This window comes from Astatotilapia calliptera, chromosome 6 (assembly GCF_900246225.1).
Source record: "Astatotilapia calliptera chromosome 6, fAstCal1.2, whole genome shotgun sequence".
Classification (NCBI taxonomy): Eukaryota; Metazoa; Chordata; class Actinopteri; order Cichliformes; family Cichlidae; genus Astatotilapia; species Astatotilapia calliptera.
The window spans coordinates 26,009,676-26,018,003 of NC_039307.1; positions in this window are offsets into that span (position 1 = coordinate 26,009,676).

An 8,328-nucleotide genomic window follows, 5' to 3' on the forward strand; every position below is an offset into this window, starting at 1 on the left:
ACTGTGCCCATGAATGCTATCATTTCACTCCTCTACTCTGAATGCTCCAGGGATCTCGGAGAGGGAGTAGGAGCAATAAGTTCACTTTGCTGAATTAATGCTGTAATTCTTTATCAGGAAAGCCTTGGCATTACCTTGAACTGGGCTGGTTTTATGCAAAATGGTTTTAAGCCCAGTTTTTTAATGATGGTCCTAATTTGTTGGCTCTCTTTAAATTATTAATCTCTTTTATATTCAAGTAGTTATTACGTGTCATAACTGTGTATCTATGGGGTGAGATTTAATAGCATCTGCTGGACCTTAGGAAAGGAGCCAGTGCAGAAATGCTATTAAATATTGATAATTAGCTAAATATTTGCCTTGGCACCTGCTTTGAGCCACTGTGCTAATTGGCATGGGAACTGCTGCAGCGGCCACTCAAGGCACACAATGAGATGTTCAAACAGAAACTCAGTGGCACAGGCGAACAAATCAATTAGGAAAGAAGAAACTGTGACATCCAGGAAATTGAGGTTGAGGCTGCAAGCTTTGGTTGAGTTGTATCTAATCCTCATTATGAAACTTCAATATATGTTGCCAAATATTGCAAAGATAAATATTACACAGCCCAAATTGATACGTGTCTTAAAATGGATTTAACTATTTTTTCAAATATGAGCTTTTTGTTTGTTTGTTTGTTTGGTTGGTTTTATTTTCCTGCACTTCACATAAAATTTTATGTCAGTTTTTTTGTTAGAAAAGAATCTGTAATGCATCATGTCTCTGACATTGTCTTCAAACAGCATCTACATTTTGTAATGACTGGATCACCAAAATCTGAACAGAAGACCGATCATAGTGGAACCAGGAAGGGATTTCAAAGTTGTATTGTAATATTGTAATTATAATTATGATTGTAATGTTTTTTTTGTTTTGTTTTTTACAAAAATTACATTTTAGAAAGTCAACAAAGTACCAATAAATTGACACAATAACTATGAACACAGAATTCAACCATGACTTGAACATCACAATTGAAAAGCTGGTAAGTGTTCCTATAGAATTATAATTTTTTTTCATATATACCGCCAATTTTGACTTTAAACATGGAAATCCAAATCTAATATTTGGTCGTTTTTATATGGAGCCTTTACATAAGGCCAACTTAAAGCCATTATGGATTGTACGCTTAAAAGTTTCCCTTCATGTTTGAACCAAAGATAAAAGGTAGCACTTTCTGTTAGAGTTTTATAATTACATGGTAATATGGAGGAAACAAGCAAGATAATAATATTGAAATTTTAAGTTATTACTGCAGTTATTACGTCAGCCAAGTAATCTCTTTTATCAACAACAATTATAGCTGAGTAATGTTACACTGAAATGTATGTAACTGGGTAATAATTGGCCAGGAACTGAGGTTATTAATGTGGAAATATTATGACAAAATTATGAGGAAATATTTGTATTAATTATTATAACCTGTAAAAAAAAAAAGGTACAGCTGTGTGTTGATGGTCACTGGTCACTGGTCACTAACCTACTAACTATGTGATCATTGCCTGAAAACATGTGAAGTGGTTTATGTGTAATGACCAGTTTCTGACCTTGTATTAAGGTGACACTAATATATTTCTGTGTAATATTCCTCAACTGAAATCATTGTTCAGAGAAGAACAATGATATTGCTTTGGTATTTAGATGGTAATAACTTGCTGTTTCCATATTATTACCTTCATGTTTCTGCTTTATTAACCCATTATTACCACATTGTTACTGAAGTGCAACTGGATAAAAACATTCCAGAGTAGAGATGGCAGTCCATATAAATGTCACATGTGTAGAAACAGAGACAATACACACAACAGAAGAGTCAGGGCCATCCATCTATCCATCCATCGGTCTGTCAGTCCATCCATCAGACATACTACTGAACCATCTGCCAGCCTCCCCCCCATCCCTGACTGAACCCCCCACAGCCACCAGCCAGGAGGAGACTCTCTCCCGGGGCCTGATGTGCTAATGTGAACCTTTGTGGTGCTGACCTCAGTGGATAGCTAGTTTTTTGTTTTTTTAGCTTTGTCTCTCAGTGGTATACAGAACCAAATAATACTATCCAAGACATTATAGCTAATCATGTATTAAGATACATGTAAGTAATGATTTTAGAGCCTAACAACATATCAACAACAACTTCTGTGTACTTTTATGATCATATTTTTTTTTCAGTCTTGTCACGAAGAAAGCATATTTTTGAAATGTAAAATAAAAGAAATCTTTTCTTTTAACTTTAAAGAAATATGCAATATTGCAACAGCGCTCTGCATGGCGTTCTCTGCGAAATTCAATTAGACGTAATGTTGCGCTCCAATCTATTCATTTGAGGCACCCAGTGAGGCAGCCAGTGGGAGTGTATTGATTGGAGTGCGTCATGTGTGGAAGCGAGAGAGGGGTGGCCGCAGTTTTTTGCTTAATGGACTGAAATCAAAAAGGCGGGAATGGGCTTTAATTAGGGAACAGTGGCAGGGGCATCTAGTTTCCCCTCCCAGTAGTTACCCTGGACTCTCCCCCCTAACAACACACTCATCCGCCCTTGCATTTTCTCATTCTGATGCCCACATGTGCACTCACACAATACCACAGACAGTGCATTTAAATATACCGCAACAAATGTACACGCTTGCCCTCTGCCATGCCTGCACACACAGCCAAACACACACACATACACACTGAGACACACAGGAGGAGGGCAGAGGAGAATGGAGGGGGTGATGAAGGAAAGGATGAAATAAAGAGAGGGAGTGCTGGGCTCCCAGGGTCTCAGCTGCTGCTCGGTTGCTGCCTGCACCTCGCAATGAGTTGCAACTGTCAGTTTATTTTATCTCGGGCTTTTCATCATCGCACAGAGCTTGGTTGGAGGAAGCCACCTGAGAGTCTTAGGAATTTGTTGGCTACAAGTCATTAGCAAAGACTGCTGAGATACGCTCGGGCCAGAGATGTGAGCAGAGTACTGCTGTAGACAAGTGTGTCCCCTTAACCCTTGATAAGATGACTGGCACAGCAGCTTGGCTTTGATAGCTTGATAATTACATGCAGTCTAGATGTTACAGAGCAGGCCACAGCAGCTTACGCTGCTCGTAAGGAAACAACGAAGGGGAGGATGATGTCACAACACCCACTTCTGCTTAGGTTTTTGTCTCCTTCATCTGCTTCCCTCTATGTTCCTGTCACTAAACTCTGCTATCGGGTCTTTTCAGGTCCACCCACTCCCACCTACACGGCAGTTAATGTAGCACTCTGTTTCTGTCACACGAATACCGAACTAAGCAAAACGACTTGTGACCTTTTCAACCTGCCTGTCTTGCTCTCCAACACAACTGATCTCAGAGTTGTTTCTGTTTGTAGAAAAAAAAAAATAGTGTATTAAAAAGTAAAAGCGCATGAATAGATTAAAGAATTGCTATTCAAACACTCTCACATTTTGAGATGGACAAGGTTACAACCAGCAGATAAACAGTTAGCTGTGCCTTTAAAGCTCTATCTTTGACTCTTCTGTCCAGTGTACCTTATTTCAGTGTGTACTGGCAATCTTTGGCTTAGTCTAATGATTGTTTTGATACCTTTATTTTTGCTCGTAAGCCTCCCATGTAGGTCAAATCTTATTGAATAGTAATTTACTCCAGTTAACAATTTTTACTTGTGATTGATAAGGAAAAAATCCAAAGCATTAAACACGTTTACCTTTAATCAAAGCAATTTTTTCTTATTCTTAAAAAAGTGCAGTTGAGATTTTTCACCGAAATTCCAGTGTACACTTTGTGCAACCATCTCTGCCCCACCTACCTCAGATGGAGTTTATTACCAAAAAAAAGTAGTCCCTAAATATAAGGTGGCTAGCACCTGAACTAGTCGTCGAAAAGTGGAGTCCATATAGTTTAATTTCAGCTTACACAATGTTGTTTCGAGAGATTTGATCAGATTTGTGCATTTTGCAAATCAGTTGGTGTCTCTGGAATATTTTCGCATCAAAATTTGTGGAAGCAAAAATAGACAAAAGTACACACTTATAATTACTTTAAGTATATAAAAAAATCATGGTTACTTTCTTACCTCAGCAAATTTGGTGTGAGTTTTGCATTATCATCTTCTAAAAGTTGTCATACGCAGGCCTTCTAACACTGAGAAATGCTGAAAGAGAGGGTTTGTGACTTTTCAATCCAGATTTTATTTTTAAGAAGTCACCAGTTTAATCTAAAAACAAAATGTTCCTGTAATGCACTGGAAAATAACAATTTCACATACAGTGCTGTTGGAGGGACTTCTCAGTTAGACACCCTTGCTATGGTCCAAGATCCCCAAAACTAACTTGGTAAGTATTATGTTATTATTAGAAATAAGACTGGTGATCAAAAAAATTCAAAAGAGACAGTTTGTAATGAGACAATAATGATTAGCAAATAATGCAGTTAGCCTTTAGAGCCTCGCCACCTCTTCTTCATGGATTTTGCGAAGGCGAATTTCCTGTCTGAGTTTGGATAACTAAACGCATTAGTTCAACTTTTCTTAAATGCTGTCCGACAATAAGTATGCTGAAGGGTTTGTACCGTGCCATGCTATCGGTAGCTTAATGCTACAATTTTGTGTGTGTGTGTGTGTGTGTGTGTGTGTGTGTGTGTGTGTGTGTGTGTGTGTGTGTGTGTGTGTGTGTGTGTGTGTGTGTGTGTGTGTGTGTGTGTGTAAAATGTGAGGGTTTCCACTGCAGATTTTCTTATAAAGGGTACCGGCTCATCTGTGATGCCACAATGCTTTGGTCAAAGATAACACAGTCTCAGTATCTTCTTTTATGCTGACTTGAAAGAGTACATGTCCAAGTGGGAACACAGTATTAAATATGGATTCTTTTTGGGTCCCACTTCAGTTGCCTCCGCGCTCCCACCAAACTCCCAACCAGTGTCAGTGTCTCTGTATGAATCCATGTAAGTGAATGTTTTTGTAATGTGAAGGCTCTAGAGTGGAGGGAGGCTTACCTTGGAAATGCTGTATGATTACCCAACAAACACAAACAGTGGTGGTAACCTTGGCCACACAGAATTATTCTTTGGTATGGATGAAGGGTGAAGAGGAGTAAAATGTGAAATTCCAGTGGGTGTCTCTGTGTGTATCTAACCTTGTGAAAACACAGAGACGTGAGTTTGATAGAGTTATTACACATCTGTGCTTCTACCATTTGTGGAGCTGAATCTATTATCGGAGAGAAACAGGGCTAAGCTGAGATTCTGTTGGGACATTTCATCACCTGTGTGTCAGGGGTCAGCCAATTGCAGCAGACACTGTTTGCGTTTCATTACTAAAATACAAACTATAAGCATGGCTTTTTGTTGTTCTTAACAGAACAGTATGTGCTCTAGCGCTGATTACACTGTTAATATTTCTGCTATGCCACTGAAAATGTAATTTTAGAAGCTGAGAGGGAGCACTTTGGCTCAGAAAGATGCCTTTTGTTCCAGCAATGTGCAGCCAGTTTACTGTGGTTATAAGCATTCAGGAAAATAATTAGCCGAGCACATGTTGTGTATATTAAGTACATGCCGCTCCTGTTTACTCTCTGGAGTATTTATTTTTTCTACAAAGAAACGGGGCTTCTCTGTAATCTATACGGTGCTAATCGTCTCATCACTCTAACGTCAGTCAATGGTTGAGTATTTCATCGCTGGATCAGGAGAGACATGTATCTGGCAATCAGGATGTTGCTATTATTTTTATCTCAGTGAGTGTTACGCTTCGAACATTTATCTTTATATAAAGTCATCACGTGGAAGGCGTCTTTTATATCCATCAAGTCAGGGATATAAGACGCTGGTTATCACTGCTCGACCTCCCATGACAACTGTCCAATTATGTATATCACACTGCGGCTACTGTTTGCACGAGAAGTAATCAATAAAGGATGTGGCTGAGTGCACATACATTTTGGTAGAACCAAATGCATGAAAACGTAATCATTTGCTTAGATGGTGGGGAATCAAATATCGGTACAGAACAAGTAGGCAGCGGGTTCTTCACGAGGGAGGGACTGATTAGTGGTTGTAGCTCCAAGTTTGACGGGTGGCGGAGGGTCAGGAGGCTTTTCTCTCCTGACGAGGCAAATGGAATGGGTGACAGGTGGAAATGTGGATGAGAAGGCGGTCCTCCGTTTCATGAATAAATGTAAACACAACACCATGCAATTACTGCGGCTGGTCATCTCTTTCAGGTCTGGGTGGGGGTAAACCTGCGGCTACATCCCTGCAGGTCCAATCTAATGAAAACGCCCAGGTTACTGGGGCGTTTAATTGTATATACGGTAAATCTAAGAGTGAGGAGTGTAGCGGCTTGTTGCGGATGAAAGCCTAACCCTACAACTGGAAAATTTGATTCAGTTTAAACATAGCGTTTCGTTTATTGATCCGCCGGGCTAGGTGAGATCATCACAGGAACACAACCTGAGCAGATGGATTCATTTGAACATGTCATGAGAACACATGGGTCTTGTTACTCTGGAGAATAACTTGTTACACAGGGATGGAAGACAAAATGACATTTTTATATGAGCTGTGATAAGATAAACAATTTTTCCAAGTTGAACTGATAAGTTCAATAGTTGATGACTGATTCACAAAAAAAAACTTCAATCTATATTGAGGCCAGTTTGTAAAGTGTGTTAAACATACATTTCATTAACAATTACAAGAATAAAGTTTGTGTTTTTTATTTTAATGTCATTCATACAGTAATCGCACAGACAAGGTATAATCTTTATCCTTTTTTAAAGAAGTCTCATGTAATCATTGGTATGCATATGCATATCTGTTTGGTATTAACACTTATCCACCACAGTAGAGGCAGGTCCAAGCACGCCCCAGTTATATCTTTTCTATTACCAAGGTTAATCAATAATTCATGGGTCACAATAGCAGGCGGTGGGAGTCAGAGGGAGACGGGGGACATCCCAAGATCATCTCCCTACGCAGGATCCCCTCAAAAAACAGGAAGAGGAAATCAGAGCCTAGCATTACTCTGAGCAGAAAGATAAAAACAAACCTCGCAATGCTCCCACCCGCTCACCGCCTCAGCAAAGCAGACCATATTCACCATCATCATCGCTGACACTACGGCGCCTGTTCAGGCATTTCTTACTGAGGCGATAACCTTTTCTTTTCCCTTTTCCCCCCCGTGCTAGTCTCTGAGTAGTGCTCACACCATCACTTAGAGCATTAATCAAAAAGCATGTGCCTAATGGCTCCTGACAGGCAGCACCCATAATGGGCTGCAGTCCAAGTCTGCATCTTCCTCACGCATCTGGTAACACTAACAGCAGCAGCCTGAGCACAGCTGCCTGCCTGGCCACGGCTAGATCGTTAATGGCAGTGGATGATATGGTCTCACTCACCATAAAACACTTAAGGTCCTAAGATGTTACCGCATCATGCATGAAGAAAGCTTTTTGATAGTATGCTAATCTCACCCATTACTGTGGGATGATTTACAATCACTTAAACAGCGCGTGAGCCTGCTGTAGAGACACAGGCTGGCTAGATGGGATTATAAAGACACTGGCGCGTGTTGATCATTAGAGAGCTCACTCTTCCTCTCTCTTTGTGTCTGTGTGTAAGCATGCACTCTGCATGCACTGGCATTTGGCTTAATTAGTAAGCGATTTTAACATGAAAGAGACAAAAGACAAAAGGGAGAAAGCGTTTTGGGTTTCAGCAGAGATGCAGTCCACCACCGACACCTGTGCGTGTGCTATTAGGGCTCTGTGCTAATACACAGCTGTATCCAACTGTTTATGCATGCTTATTTTAACTGTTGCCCTTATAGGTCAAACAAAGGTTTGAGTTGCAATTTCTCCAATTCAAGGAAATGTTGAAAAAGAAAGTTAGCTCCTATTTTTTCTCTTGGCTAATTCCAAATTTTTTGTAAGTGACATGCTAATAATGATTTTTGTAGATTCTGATTTTCTTTCACAGAACAATTACTGACAGCATTCCCAAGCAAAACTCAGCAATTGTTCATTGACAACTTTTATTTTCATAATAAAAGACATTATTAAACTTGTAAACAACGTCTCCCAAACTGCACTCAGTTATAGGCTCTTCTCTCACTTAAACACCTGAAAGTAAAGTCCTCTGTTGTTGGAAAGAGTTTTGAATGACAAACTGAAAACAAACTGCTGTATAACTTACCTTTGTGTGACATATTTTACCTTAATAAACAAAAGCAGATTTCATGCAACAAAACAAATGCCAGCTCATTACATCATTTCCAGTATGTTTATAAAGAAATAAGATAAAAAGAAATTCAGCTTTT